Raw genomic sequence first — 15,669 nt, 5'->3', positions numbered from 1 at the left:
TATTAGACTTTAGTTGGTGTGTGAAGTGACGTTTGTCTTCTTTTGATTTTTTTTCGCAGTGAAGAAATCCAAATTCTTGGAATGAGATGTCGACCTTTAATTGCCTCCCAGGGATCCTCTGGTGAGTATATAATGTTTCTAAAGACTGCAAATAGTCTCACTGTGCTTGTGGTGTTTCAGTGTTAAAGTTCTCTTCTGTAAACCTGTGCTACGTCTGTAGTCTTAGCTGTGTCCCTTTTTGGCAGGCTTAACTGTCAAAACGTGATGTTATATTCGTTCCTCCAAGCTTTTTGTCCGGTAGTGTTTTACTTTACAGATCTTGTGGCTTTCGCAGATGTGCTGACTGTTTTTACTATCATAAACAAAGCGGACATATGCCAGAGATGCCTTTTAGTGTTACTGTGGTTTAGGCTTATAAAACTGATGCAACACCTACTTTAACTGTTGGTACAACTGGCAGCCAAATGTTAATTATTTAGCTTAACATGAAGAATTTAGACATAATTTACTGGGTGGTATTTGTTGTGGTTTACTTAAGCGATAGTTCTCATCCTCAAAATGACATTTGCAAACAAACTGTTTAATGACACTGCTTTTTAAAGCCACAGCCATCAATACTGTGTTGTGGCCTGCGGTACTCAATGTACTTAGCCCTTCTCCCACATCCCATCAGCCCCCCTCCCTTTCCACTGGTGCCCCCTCTACCAACCAGTGTGTGCCTGTCAGCATGTCACCCCAGGGTGATGCCCCTCTCTCAGCCCCTTGGGGCCCTTTTGACTCTGCAGCACTCCGTGTTTGCCCAATCATTTGGGAGCCGGATACGGGGATGAATTGTTAACTACAGCAGGTCACCCTGTGCCCCACAACCCCCGGCCCTCTCTGCGCCCCCCGACCTGCTGTTGACTCATCTCCATGGCAATGGGGCAGGAATTTGTTTTCTCTCATGCGTCCGCTGCCAACAAGCTCCCCGCCACCCTCCACCACAACCGCACCACTCTTCTCTTCATCCTCGCCGCCTCTGAGAATCCAATCAGAAGGCAGCTGGAGAGACTCACATGGTCAGGAAATGTTGAGGGTGCATCCCGCTGAAGCCGTGCTGTCACTTTGCTTTGCTTTGCTGGTAAAGAAGGCCTAAAGGAAACATGTGTGTGGTTTGATGGTAGGAAAGTAAGTCCAGTCATGAATGTTTTACTGACACAATCATGTGGATATCTTTGGAGAAATAAACACACACGTGTTGTGAGTAGGCAACACACAGACATGTGGTCTATAATGTCAACTTATCAGAAATCACATTTTGTTTAAGAGTCATCTAACCTCCTCCTGTAGCCATTTTGATTGCCATAATTTGATTTCTGTTTCTTTTTATTCACACCAATAATTTAAGAGGAACAGAGCAGGCTTATACATTATAGTGGTGTACTAAGTGATTTCAACGTTTTACAAAGCACAGTTAAATAGCACAAATAGACAGATCTCCTGCTTTCCTCCTTGGTAGGATTTAGTTAAAACATTACATTTGGCTTTTTGAGCTGAAATCAGGTCCTATTTTTATTCTAGCACAGTTTTGAGCACTTTCCCAACATATCGACAAGATTAAGTGTGGACAAGTGTGTGTTTGCCTCCACACGAGTTATTAGCTTAGGGCAGGTGAGTGTTTGTCTACCCGTCTCCCTTGATGAGGTGAGTGTTTGCTCAAGGAATGCACCACGTCCGATTTGTCATTGAATCTTATTGTTAAGCTCATCCATCTGATGTCTTGAGGTTGAGTTGTGCTGTGCCTCGGCAAGTGAGAAATATGTGCTTTTTTTCTCTTTTTTTTTCTCTTTTGCTCTGCGTATTTGCACATGTTCTTAGATGAAAGTGTGACTTGGTGGAAAAGTATTAAGGAAAGTAAATGCATTCAGATGAAAATAAAAAGTCCAAACTTGCATCAGGCAAAGGGGAAAGTTAATTATTAAACATCATGATCAAGTTAAATGTCAACAAGTTTAGAAAATGTACAAAAGTGATGAAAATCAGCGTTCCTGACCGGCTTCTGCTCCCCATCTGTCACTACATAGAACATTCTTGTTTAGGACTTTGTTCAGTTGAGATAGAAAAAATATAAACATTTCGTCACCCTTCAATTACGCCTCATGCAAAATGATGTGAGAAAAAACGAAAAGGTATGACGTGATTAAGAGGAATGACTTCCATCGAGGCACATCCTGTAGATACATACAGTATGAAATAGCTTTTCCTAGCCTCAACCTATCCTTCCTAGTGCATTTGTGTGGTTAGCAGTGTCATTAAAAATGGTATTTGCAGTTTTCATGCTTGTTTATTTCTACAATCTTTAATATTTAAGGTCCTGATAGCAATTTTTCTCTGTGTTTAAGTCACACATATTTAAGTATGTGGAATTCTGTGGATGTATGTGTAAAGAGATGCATGTACAGTAGGCGCTTGTATGAATGTATAAGTATATTTAATTTGTGCGTCTGTGTGTGATTGTGCGGCCATCGTCCTGTGCCACCATCTGGGTGGTCCTCACGGCTGGTTTGATGGTAATCCCCCTGTCCCATAAATCAGTGTCCGGGCTCGGGCCGGGAGCTGATGCTGTGTGACCATTGGAGCGAGGGGCTTGAGGCACTAAGCCGAGACCCCAGCCGCTGCCCTGGCCTGGCCTAGCCACACGTCAGCTCTCCACACCACCTTTAAAATAACTCGTCATGCATGGCTGCCTTCGGTAAACGGCCTCAGCCACAGTAGAAATAGAGGGTACAATCATTAACTGTAGCACCAGAAAATAAGGTTTCATGACTTAAAACCTGAGCAGGGTGTGACTCCGAAACCTTTTCCTGCATATACATGTGGTCAAAGCTTTTTGATTATTCATATATATTGTTTTTGCTATTGTCAAATATTTTCGAAAGGTTTTGACTAATAATACAATTTGTTTGTTCTGACTGGTGGACAACAACCCGAAGCAACTTCCGATGGCTTTCTAGTGAGCTGCTCTCAGTACAAATGGTTCTGTCTGACTGATAGTGCTAAGATTAAAGCTATATCTTGGTCTTTGTAGGGTCTATACCTCTCTCCGAGAATGAGGAGGGAGGATGAAGGCCTATCTGAGCTGTCTGGCTTGCATACAGCTCTCTGCTGAGCTTTTATCTAGGGAGATTGGTTGCAGCTCTGTCCAGACCCGGCTCCCGGGGAGTGCACAGTCCCGAGACCTGTGGCATTAATAAAGATAATGCTGTTTGGAATAATAACAGTCAATTCAGTCCAAAAGAGGAGAGAGACAACAGAGTGTAGTGGAATACAAAAGAAGCCAAGATGAAAGGCTGAAACATAGGCCTGTGCACCTCTATGGCTCTCTTGTGGGAACTGATGGAACCGTTATCAACATGCTCGCCCACAAACAGCACTGAGAGGGACCCTATGCCGATTTTGACCCTCGGGTGCCATGACGCAGAAATGCAATTTGTTCTTTTGTCTGCCAAGATCACAGAGGGAGAGCAGTGACTTGTCTTTCTTTTATTCGTATTTATTTTTTTCTCCTCTTCCCCTCCTTTTCATTCTCTCTGTTCCCCCTCGCCTTCAGGGAGTGTAATTTAGTTTGATGAGCAGGTGGTCTTTTTTGAATCTCACAGTACGTTTGGTTCCCACCTCTGGCGTGTGGGGCTTTCAGTCGAAGTCAGTCATGTAGGCCAGGATTAGAAAGGGTGGAGGAGAGGAGGAGGAGGAGGTCCAGTTAGAGTCTTAGTGTTGGCGACCTCAGCGCCCTGCAGTCAGAACCATGCAGAGTGCCGATTGAAAGAGTTATTTTGTTGCTGAAGCTCTCAGACGCACCCCAGATGGCTTTTGTGCGGGCCGGGGACATGTTTGGTGACAGGGTTAAAGCAACAGAGTCCTTCAGGCTTGGTGAGTCTCTGGGCTCAGCAGGTATGGCACTGTGGGCCAGACACACTGAGAAGGCAAAACGTTGCCCGCTCGGCACTTTTCCAGCTTGAATCTGAACAGTGGACCGAAACAAAATAAGTGGATTAGAGCAAATAGTAGACATACTTCTGAGCACACCCTTACCACACACACCCATATGCATAGTGAGATTTAATCCTCTGAACATCCACCCAAGTTAAGATTTATAGGAGCATGTCATCTGATGTCACATAGGACAAAAGAGCTGGTAGTGAGGGAAGGCAAGGTGCTGTGTCTGCATTTCCAGTCCAAGCCCTTTCTCCTCTTGCGCAATATTCCCTGTTAGCAGAAAACTGCACCGACCAAATTATAAACTGCTTTCAGTGTTTTACCTTTGATCTCACTTTCATCACACGCTGCTAATTATCCAACCCTGTTCCTACTTAAAGAAACTTATGGACGATTACTTTATCTGTCCAACATTCCTCTGCAATAATCTCCATGGTGACGCCTAGACAAGCAATCAATATTTTGTCAATAATGCTTAACAGGTGTGCTGATCTGCTGTCGTGTAGCAGGTTGTGTCAAATTGGCACATGTTAAGGCCAATAAATAAATCAGGAATATAACTTTGATTTAATTATCCGTTAATCTGCTGATTATTTTAACTTACATTTTTAAGTCTGTAAAATATCAGAACATGATAATACATTTTTCACAGGCTTCATAATGTCTATTCTGTTTGAAGACGAGTCATAAACCCAAACATGTTTTTATAAAAAAAATAACATAGAAAAGAAAAGCATCAAATGGTCATATCTGGGAAGACAGTTGTTTCACTTTTTTTTCTTTGAATTTACTCAATTTATTCTAACTGTTGATGTTTGCTTACAGCCTCATTGTTCACTTAAACATGATGCTTATAGTAGCTATATATGAGTTACTGGAGGGGTCAAATTGTCACCCCACAGTACAGTATATGGCTAATAGGAAGGCAATGTCAGAATAATTGTCTTAGGTCTGAGCTGTAAATCAAAGTGGGAGGAGTGATTGGTCGGACCTCCTGTTCACCATCCTGTGTTTGTCCCCCGAGTGTTTGTCACGGAGGTTTCACAAGTGGCCGCTTCTACTAAACAGCAGGGATTGGATCCAGACCTTGCTGGGTTTGAACTGGAGCCCTGGGGCTTGTAACCACACAGACCGGGAATGTTGGTCATTTGTTTATTATTGGTGATATTTGCCTGCTCCTAATCCCTGGCTGGATTAGCCCTGATGTGCTCCCCATCCCACCTTTTTCCACTGTTAATGGCTTTTCATTAAGACGTTCTGTGCTTTATGTCAATATGTGCATGCGCAAAAAACACACAAACATGAGCAAGCAATGGCGTGCTTTTGGTTTCTGCGTTGGTGCATGAATGTATGTTAAGTGTGTGCCATTTCACGTGTCGCTGAAGGATGTTTATAATCAGAAGGGTTTGACAGATATCTAACCTCCAAATTCTTCCCATGTAACACTGTCATCAATGTCAATCGGAATTACTGTGGCTGATACTTTATTGCATGCCAGGGCGTCTGCCTCTGTGGCCGTGTTTGCAGCTGGGGTGTTTTCAAATCTACCAATTCAGGGCTCTAGAAAGTTTTTTGTCTTAGCTTTTTTTTTTTCTCAAACGGAAACACACAAAAAGCCCCATAGCAACTAATTAATCAAAGACGTTGAATGTCAGCGTGGCGTCATTGGAAATCGGAAATTACTGATGCCATGAGGGAGGAGAAAGTGGTCAGAGTGGTGCTCACAGTACTTGTCTTTACTGTTAGATCATAGATGGAACAAGGTTGACTAAGCAGACCTAACATGTTCAGTGTGACCTTCAAAGAGCTCAGACTACATTCACTTCAAACATGACTATGAACATGCACGTTAACACGCCATTCTTTCTCAACCGCAATGTCTTAATGGGTGAGAAAGTCCATCAAATCTGCACAAACACTTAGGCCCTGCACAATATCGCTCTTCTCTAATTCCTCCCACAAAAGCACAGAAGAAGATACACCAATTCAATACTGACAGACATTTATGACATAGACATGTAATTATCTATGTTTATGTTTGTGGGCTTGAAGGCCATGAAACTTTATACATTTTTCGAATACTTGACTACATTTTTTTGTGTGATAACCTCATGTCACTGGATGGACCACAGTGTACTCCAGTAGACATGATTCAGGGCAAAGCAGACTCAAGTTTCAAGTCATCCAGGGAAAGTTACACATTTTTTCAATACATCATAAAAGATGTAGCATTTTAACATTTAAATTTCCAACCCATGTTGATCATTTTATATAACTAAAACCCTAATATCCATAAGCACAATACTTGTGGGTAAAGCCTAAGAAACACTTTGTGCACACTGTGTGTTTTTAACTTTCGAATCTCAATGCAAGTCTTTAGGCAGGTTTTATTGCAGTCAATTGATAACTTTCCAGACCTGGGTCCAATTTTTTAATTGAATGATGGTCAGTAAACCTTTCTAACAGTGTCAGACCCTTCCCAATACATCTTTTGTTACCCTCAACACAAAGTGTTTTTACTCACTGCACATGGAAGCTGTCCAGCTGAAGCGGTCACAGCTGAGCTTCATGGGGTGTTGGTTAATTGGCAGTTTTTCGAAAGTGCAGTTATGCTCCACTATGCATATCTTCCTCAATGTCCCTTGCACTATTTGCCTTTTTAAAGTGTCCTTTAATTGGCAGCACAGTCACAGTCTCCTGCTTTAACCATCCCCTGTGGTACCTGAATGTGGCCTTTTTGACCCTGAGGCCCTGGGGTGAAAACCCAATATTTTGAGGCCAAAACCAATGACTGGTAACCAGATTTGTTTCCTGCTTTTTTTTTCAGTTTCTTTATTTCTATTTGTATTTCTGTCTTCATTATGAGTTTGGAAGCCAATCTCTTTTTCATGGGGACAGTACTGGGCCTCTGAAAAGCCAAATCCGCTTGTTTCAACACCTCTTCATAAGCCTTTCCTTTCCTGTGTTTTTGTGAGTGTCTGCCAGCCTTAGTCAGGCAATTCTGTCAACATGATAACATGCCTGCCTCCTCAGCCCAAAAGCAAGGCCTCATATTTGGGCTCTAGGGAAACCTGACTAGTACATCTGATAGATCTAGCCACAGCTTCTCCCTAAACACCAGTCAATTCCAACTGGGCTGCATCAGCAGTACTGAAAGACCTGAGAATACTGTGATCCCACCATGGGGTGTATGGCTGTGGCTCCTGCTCCACTACACTTTAATCTCCTTCCCTTTTAACCACAATGGGAAACATCTGCTTACGCTGTGTAGGGTACAGGCCCACCATGGGAGAGGCTGTTTACTTTCACTCTTAAACTAACATTTAACAGCTTCTGTGACCACTCCTGGTTACTTCCACTGGGTTAAAAAGGTGATGGATGATCAATTTGGTGACATCTTTGTTTGTTTCATCACCATTTTTGGTGCTAAAAAGAATTGTCCCTTGACCTTTCCCTTGTAAAATTTCACAAACATATTAGCTATGCTCCCACAGAATTCCCGCAATGGAAAAGGTTGACATTTTGATATCTGTCTTAGTCAAGACCTGCTTTTGTATCCTATCATCAATACCCATAGTCACCCATGTTTTTTGGTAAGAGAACTAAGCACAACTGAGAGGCATGTTTGTCAAAACTATACCCTGTAAAACATAATCCGCCATGTCTTTTGCAGATGTGATAACTTCTTACAATATTTAGCCATGTAGGGTTGAAGTCTTCCTTAAGTTGTGTTCTGTTCTTAGTAGTGAACCAGTTGTTTCTTAACAGACAGGGAGCTACAACAGAGAGATGCAGCAGTATAAAACAGAAACAAGAAACTTGGACAGGAAATGTAATCCAGATGAAGATACTACATTCTGGTTTATTTTACCGGTGTATGTTGTAAGGAATTTGTACTAAAGTACTAACCATATGTCTCTCGAGTTACATCACATCATTTCTATATCCGATTATATTCTGCGCCAGCACCTTTTTTTTTTTTTTTTCCTAATTTCAATAAGGTTTACATTTAACCTTTAGAGACTTGATTCCTGCTTGTCTTGTTTTTGCTTTTTTACACGAGGCACTGCAGCTGTAGACTCACAATTTAATGTAGCAGATGTCAGTGCTGCATGTATATCTATGTGCACTCTCAAATCTGATCCAAAATGGATAACAAGGACATACAAAAAAAAGGTTCACACAATTTTTTACATTAAAAAGCAATTTGGCCTTTACTTTTAAAACCCCAGATGCCTGTAAAGCCATCAAGGGCTTTTCACATAACAATGTAACTTTTACAAAAAAATGTAAAGGATTTGTTAGATCAATTATGAGTCATGTTTTAAGTCACTGAACATTTTGTATCTCCACTGAAATCAATGGAAAACTTACTGCTGCCAGGAATGATTTAAATCGAAAAACTTGGTGTTTTTTGGTTTGGTATGCTTTGGAAAATAGTGGTGGGCAATGTCAAGTAGACACATATTTGTATATTTTAGCCAAAACACATAAAAACCACACCACATTATGAATTGTTCACAGTTGCTGTAGACGTTACCCGACATCAGTTTCCATTGAGTCCAATTTAAGGCTCTAGTGATCAATTCCCAGCTCCTGGCTAGTGGAACTGTGTGACTGAATCGGATCTTGACCTCCACAGGTGTGGCAGGTGATCTGAGGGATGAGTGAGCTCTTCCTGGGGTAACATTAGCTCCCGCCAGCTCCCCCAGTTGCCCTGCCCCAATTTGCCCTTTCCTGTCATTTTACTGAACATCCATTGCAATCTACCTCTGCTCCTCCATTCCACTGGCCGGTCTCCATCGCTAGTCTTCTCAGATATCACTGTGAAGAAAAAATGAACCCTCTTGAGTTGAACTTCAGTTGGGCTGGCTGACAGAGTCCTGACACCTGATTGTAGGCCTAACTGTTTCAGCTTCCTGCCACCCACACCCTCCCACCCTCTTACTCCCATGGTACCAAGGCCAAAACGAGTGTAGACAATTCACTACACAGTTGATCTATTTTGGATTTCTTTCTTTAATGATTAACAAAGAGACAGTATTTTGTTTTTCCGGACTCAATAAAGAAGTAGTTCAAGTTTCCTTAGAAAGTTGCAAAGTCAAATTAGATTTTGTTGTTGTTTAAGCCAGAGGGACATGCTGTAGTTGAGACTTAATGTAGATCCTGTAGGGACAGAAAATTGTACTTGGGCCAAATGTCTGGGTTTAATTCGACCCACCAGTCAGCCAACCAGCTCTTTTTACATTGTCGCTTACAGTAGATTCAAAGCAAACTCAGATAGTTGCCAATCTGATCATTTAAGCTAAAATGTGCAGAGCTGTCAAATGTGTTCAGCACCATATAAGTTAACAGTGTAAAAATATTTGCATGCTCACCATGTATTACCACTCTTACTTTGCTTATTCAACCAGTCATGTCCTTATTTATCAGGTAACTCAATCACTCAATAGAATAATTACTAAAAACACAATAAGGTCATCGACCCAGGAACACTTGACATTCATTTAAGCAGAAGAAACTCCTTAAACACATCACTGTTTGGTTATCTGAATAGGACTTGAATCATTTCTGAATCATCTATCATTTGCATTCCTGCCAAAAGCACTATAAACATGTTTCCACATGTGCTCATTCCATAGCAAAGCTGCCAAACAGCAGTCAAGCACTGCTGAAAGGAAGCTTATCACAGCCCTCCATGATTTTCGTTGACAAATAAATTGTATGTTCTCTTCCTATTCAAGGTAATATGTGGCCTTACTATAGCCACACTCTTTGCAGTTCATTATTATTCCATATATGTTATGTAGAATGCATTGTGTAAGATTATATGCACATTTTGAACCAGTAATTCCAGGCCTGGCTGAAACTTGTATTTGCGTACATTCACAAAGACGAGAGGGTGTGTGGGAAAAAAATCTGATTAATCTGTGTGTGTGTGTGTGTGTGTGTGTGTGTGTGTGTGTGTGTGTGTGTGAGTGATGTGGACGGGAGCGCTGAGCTTTAAAGGTGTGTGTGTACTTGCAGACCTCAGCTAGGAGATGTAATCTGATTTGCAGAAATGAACGGGTTGTTTCACATGACTGGTTTAAAGGACCACTGGCGCAAGGTTGTGCCAGCGTGTGTGTGTGTGTGTGTGTGTTTGACGTGAGTGGAATAGCTATATGCATGTATGCTTGAAAGCCATACACCTACATATATTTATTTGCTTTCTCAAGTGCCATGCAGAAATATGAGCATGTGTTAGTGCAAGCCACTAAACAGTAGAGATAGGAAGGTGTTGAAGTTCACTACGCAATTATTCCATTGTTATTGTTTTTAAATCCGATTTTTGGGGAAAAGATTGCGTGAAAGTAAGGCCGCTGCTAATTAACAGCCCATTACACATCTGGAATAAAGTACAGCTCTGCCTTACACTCTGATGCAGATGCATTTGCAACTTTCTGTTTACACTTCTCTTATAATACACAGCTTTATTTTAAACTAATGGACCATCAGAAATTATATCAAATAATTAAAATCATCTTGTAGCCTCAGCCCTCTTTAGAAGACTACTGAGATTAAATCCCCTGAAAGCTTTGCCTCGGAAACCTCTCTGTTTTAAAACATAGCTGTTGATGTTTTTTTTGGGGTGGAGATTCTCTGCTGGATGTGGTCCATCATGTGATTTTCATTGGACGGTGGCCGGAGGAGACGACCATATTGAAAGTGAGCGTGTGTTTGTGTGTCATCTGGCCTTGTTAATAAAAGCAGGTTGTTTTCCATCTGTGGGTCATCAGTTGTGGTCATCACATACACAAGTGGAAGAGGGGGCCCTATGAGGTGACGCTTGGAGCCTTGTGTGTGCTTGTTGGTGTGTCCGTGTATATATGCTTGTTATACACATAAGCGTGGACCGTACTCACAAGTTGTGTGTGAGATTGCATAGTGTTCATGCCTGTGTTTAGTTGTGTGCTTTCCCTCCCATGTGTGGAGAGTTCATAAGCAAGATGATGCAGTGAGCAGGAAGCTCTGATCCCATCAGGCGTGTCAGCAGGGGCAGTTTTTCATAAAGTAGTAATCTCACCACACAAAGGGGTGTCCAATATAAAAGAGAGCCCCACACCCCTGAGCTAATCAAGACCTGACCAACGCTTCTCCTGGCTTGCCAACCCTCTAAACATTACCTCATCTGGAGGCTTAGCCTAGCCACATGCTGCTCCAGTCTACTGGTCTACATGATAACTCACTTAGCTCAGTACGATAGCTAGAAAAAACAGAAATATAAGAAGGGATATATAAAAGAAATGAGACCAGCACACAACTACCTATGGTGCCTGGTGCCAGGGAAAGGTATTTTAAAAGGGAGAGGAAAGAAAGAATCATTTTACCATGTCCTCAAAAAAACTCTGGGAAGCAATTTGCCAGTATTCAGTTTCTCTCCCCGCTGTCCTGTTATTGCTGTTTTCCCCTCAACTCTTGGAGCCTTCAACCTGAAAGGAGGTTTTTAAGTTCAGGCTTTGTGTCACTCGGAAACAGTGCATTTGTTGCCAAGGTAACAGGTCTGGGACAGTGAAACTAAGAAACCGAGTGCACCTTTGTACGTGAATGGATGAAGAGGGACTGGAGCTGTCATTGGTCCAGAGAGCACAGCTTTAGTCTTAAATGCATCTAAGAAACCTGTGATCAAGACAACCTTCTTCCTCCAAAATCTACCTCAACCTGTTAACCTTATAAAATAAATCCAGCACAATACTACATTTCAAATGAAAAAGCCGCTTTGACTGCTTCCCTTTTCCTGACCTGCCAGTTACTGTCGAGTTTCACTGAAACCTAGATTTACAAAAAACAGAGTTGGGTAATCTTCCTCTACTCAAGATATAGCTTTTGAAGTGTTAAGCCAAGATACTGGAGAAGGTATTGAGTCATGGTGTCATTATAAAACCAGGTTTGGTTGACCAAAAAGCTTAGAGATAAAAAAGGGTCATGTAAAAATAAATGATCCAACATTAGGATTGTCAGAAAATCTTTGACATTATGTGTTGCATACTTGATTTTTGCACTGTTAATTCAATCTTTTTTTATCTTTATATATATGTATAATATGTGTGTGAGTGTAAATGCAAGTCTGGGCAGAGCTGGACTTAATGCCATCTGATTTCTCCATGTTTTTGTCTGTTTGTTTTACTCTGGAATGAGCTCCTCTGTCAATCATTTTTTCCTCCTCCTTATCTTTTTTCAGATGATCTCAGGGGAGCACAGAGAAGAGGCTGAGTAATGGAAACATGATCTCAAGAGATTCAACAGGTAAGGATGACTGTTTTTTTGTTTGATCTTTATTCAGTGGAATATGTGATCACACACAACGCAGCGTTATTATGAAGTGACAGTTGCTATAAACAACCAGAGTGTGGTTCATCCACTGATGAAAGGAAGTAGCAGTTGTTCACATGTAGGGAGACATGATCAGGGTGGTGGCACTGGCTTAATTCCCATGTTCTTGCTTTTTTTATTGTGTAACTCAAGTCATGACAGCATGGTAAAGAATGCAGTGGCACAGAGATATCACTTCAAACACAGCGTCTCTCAGGAGCCTCAGATCCTTTCAGTGAAACTGAAGGAAGATATGCTTTGATGGCCCACCCTAGAGTCGGTGGCCTTCAAACAAATCTGTTGATGGGCTTGTGCGGGGCAGCCAGCAGGCTGAATGAGTGGTACTGTATACGTGTGCCTCTCAGGGTGGCCATGGGTGTTCTCAATGGAGGTCAAACATGCTTGACCCCAACATGAGTAGACTTTTTGTGTAGATTTTAGGCTCGCATTGTCTTTTTTTTCTCCTTCTAACGGGTTCTCTAGGTAAATGGAGGGGAACAGTGTGTGTGGATGGCAGGCTGCCAGCAGACAGGTACAGTAGATGTGCTGATGAGGTAGGGTGATAGGGGCCATTCTCATTCGCGGGCCCCAGGCACAGACAGGCGGACACGGGCAGGCTGAGATTCAGAGGCAGGTTGGGACCTGGATCTGTATGCTGATGCTGCTTTACTGGCTGTGCTCCAAAGTGAGGCATAGGAGAGAAACGTGGGAAGGGAAAAACCTCTAATTGAGGTCAAAGGGAGCAATAGAGAAAATCGCTAAGTGGTGGAGTTGAAAAAACACAACCAAAAATGAGGGTGGATAATAACAGAGAGTGTTAACAAAAAGCAGTAGAGTGGTTGTGACTTAAAGTTAGGGGAAGCAGGCTGGAGAGCGATGATTATGTGTGAGGCCCAGGGGAAGGAGAGAGAGGTGAAGTAGGAGGGAGATGAAGAAAGAGTACGCGAGTGAGGCCACATCCTGTACGCTGGTGGAACGTGACTCCTCACAGGTAAGCCAGCTCAGAGGTGCAGACAGGCAGAAAGAAGATGAGGAACACTGATGGATGACTACTTATCCTCTGACATGCCGTTCCTTCCCCAGGCAATGAACAGGCGGGACAAGCCGGTCCCACCACTTTGGCTGAGTGGATGTTGTGTGGGCACAGACGATGTAATGTCATTTTGTTGGAGGTTGTATGTGCAAGTAAAGCAGACTACTGGTTGTCAAGAGGCCACCTACCTGCATTACCTCACCTCGGGGTGCTCTATGTTGTTGTGAAAAAAGCAGATGTTGTGCACTGATTAACACAACATATTCAACAAACTTTTGTACCTGTTGTACAAAACAATTGTTCTTATCTTCTTCTTAACTGTTCCTGCACTTCTGAGAATTAGTAATTTTATCTATTTGTTTAATCATTGAAATGAGACACTTGCCTAAAGCAATACTAGGTTTGACATATCAACTGTGGTTTTAGACTCAAAAGCAGGTGTTTGCTGCTAGCGCAAGAAGGCTGATTTGTGATTTCTGTCCACGCTTCTGGAGGCAAAACTGTTTTTGCCACCACTCATAATGTGATCATTTCAGCTAATCATGAGGCTCTGGGTGGTTCATCCGCTACTTATTCATTATGTCAGTTTGAAACCTCATGCCCTTTTCTGTGTGGAAAGATGGTAAAAGCAACACAATCTGCTGAAGGCATTATCGGAAAATAACTTTGCATTGATCAATTCTGGATGTTTTATGAATCTCTGGTTGTTTTAAGTAAGGACACTAAACAGTTACTTTAACATTTAAACAGTTACATTTCCAGAAATTATTAAATCCTCTTATTTACTTCACTAAGGGTATGGGAAACATGTGTCACTGTTCAAGCTGGTGTCTTTTCTTCCAAGTGGTTTTTGGCCTCAGTCAATCATTAGTTTGTGTATTATGTTTCTAGGATCATGCTGAATCCTGGTTTGGACTGAGGACCAGCATCCCCTGCAGCAGATGTTTGCTTCTGGCATGTCTGCTAATATCATGAGCTCCATTTCTGACAATCTCGCTCACATGATCCAGCGCCAGCAGCTTGGACTTGGAGATGCTGTAAGACAAACTCTGCATGATAGTGCAGTGTGTTCTGCTGCTCAGACATTAAGGAACAGATCAGTCAACACTGTCTGGAGAGGCTCTCATTCGGAAAGTTAACTTGATGAAAGATGTTTATCGCAGTTACCAAGATGGATCTACACATTGTTTGACTTTTCTAAATTGAACTTGGATTAATATTTTTCCCGTATATGTACATCTGCTTTTGATATTCAATGTTTATTCACGCTGTTGCCCATACACTGCAGTTGTGACATATACTGTGTTATTCTGGATACAGTATCAACAAGCGCTGGAACTGTAAATGGAAAATAATCAAATGGTATTTTCATTTTTAGGTCTGAAATTACAGCACTTGCACAGTGCAGTCACGTACAAAATGTATTTTGCGAAAAGCACAAAAGGTGTGCACAGTATTGTATAAAATACATTTCAACAGATAAGATCAAGATTCCCCAGACAATTACTCATTTATTGGAACTTTTATGTTTTGATATCTTCTAATCGCGATCACAAAGAAGCCATTGTAATCAAGGTGCTTATGAATGCAAACCAGAACCTTCTATATTGACACTGTGTTTCACAGTGACACAATTGGCAGCCTTTGTTGTTTTTGGTTAACCCTGCCAAGCAATTTATTCTGATGATAATTTATAGCTCTATATCTTTTGTTGTGTCTGTGAAACCTACCATAAATAAAGAAAGCGTATCTAAGCTGCTGTCTGTTTGTTTTTGTATTGTAGCTGCAGATCTATGAGATTAACAACCAATAAGATGCTCTAATGATGGTCGTTATGTGTGTGAATATGCGTTTAGTATTACTCATGCTGACTTCATTACTAGCTGGGCAAGTATGTACTAATCGGCTACAAGGAGGACTATCAGGTGATGTATCACTTTTTTTTCCTTTCCTGCTCAGCCAATAAGGAACAGAGAACATGTGAAGTTAAAAGTGAAATTGGAATTATGTGACATTTAAATATTGATCATCTGAACTGCTTATGGAAATCACAGAGTTTTACTTCACTAATATACCAATGTGATAATAGGTCAAGCCTAAGACACGCCTTACATTTTACTGTTCAGGCTCATTTACTTTACTTACTTTTCTAGAAGTAAAAATGGAAAGGGTCTTTGCTGTTGGGTTCAGTTTCTGTAAACCTTTGATGTATGATGTTGTTGGAGAAGTGCTTAATATCACAGTCTAGGTCAAAATGAGTTAAACTGCAGGGAGTTTTCACTACTTTATGCATGAAAATCCCCCCAGCT

General features: G+C 41.5%; 1 long non-coding RNA gene across 1 annotated transcript in view; it reads left to right on the top strand.

The window, feature by feature from the left end:
- LOC134878165 (uncharacterized) overlaps positions 1-15,114 on the top strand; it is a 51,794-nt gene extending 36,680 nt beyond the window's left edge. Inside the window, exons 2-4 of the long non-coding RNA XR_010167655.1 lie at positions 60-121; positions 12,197-12,261; positions 14,252-15,114. This is a non-coding gene — a long non-coding RNA (uncharacterized LOC134878165). The remainder of the gene's footprint in view (positions 1-59; positions 122-12,196; positions 12,262-14,251) is intronic.
- Positions 15,115-15,669: the final 555 nt, after the last annotated feature.

This window comes from Eleginops maclovinus, chromosome 16 (genome assembly GCF_036324505.1).
Source record: "Eleginops maclovinus isolate JMC-PN-2008 ecotype Puerto Natales chromosome 16, JC_Emac_rtc_rv5, whole genome shotgun sequence".
NCBI classification, from domain to species: Eukaryota; Metazoa; Chordata; class Actinopteri; order Perciformes; family Eleginopidae; genus Eleginops; species Eleginops maclovinus.
The sequence above is the reverse complement of the archived record's forward strand: the minus strand, read 5'-3'. Positions and strand labels throughout refer to the sequence as shown.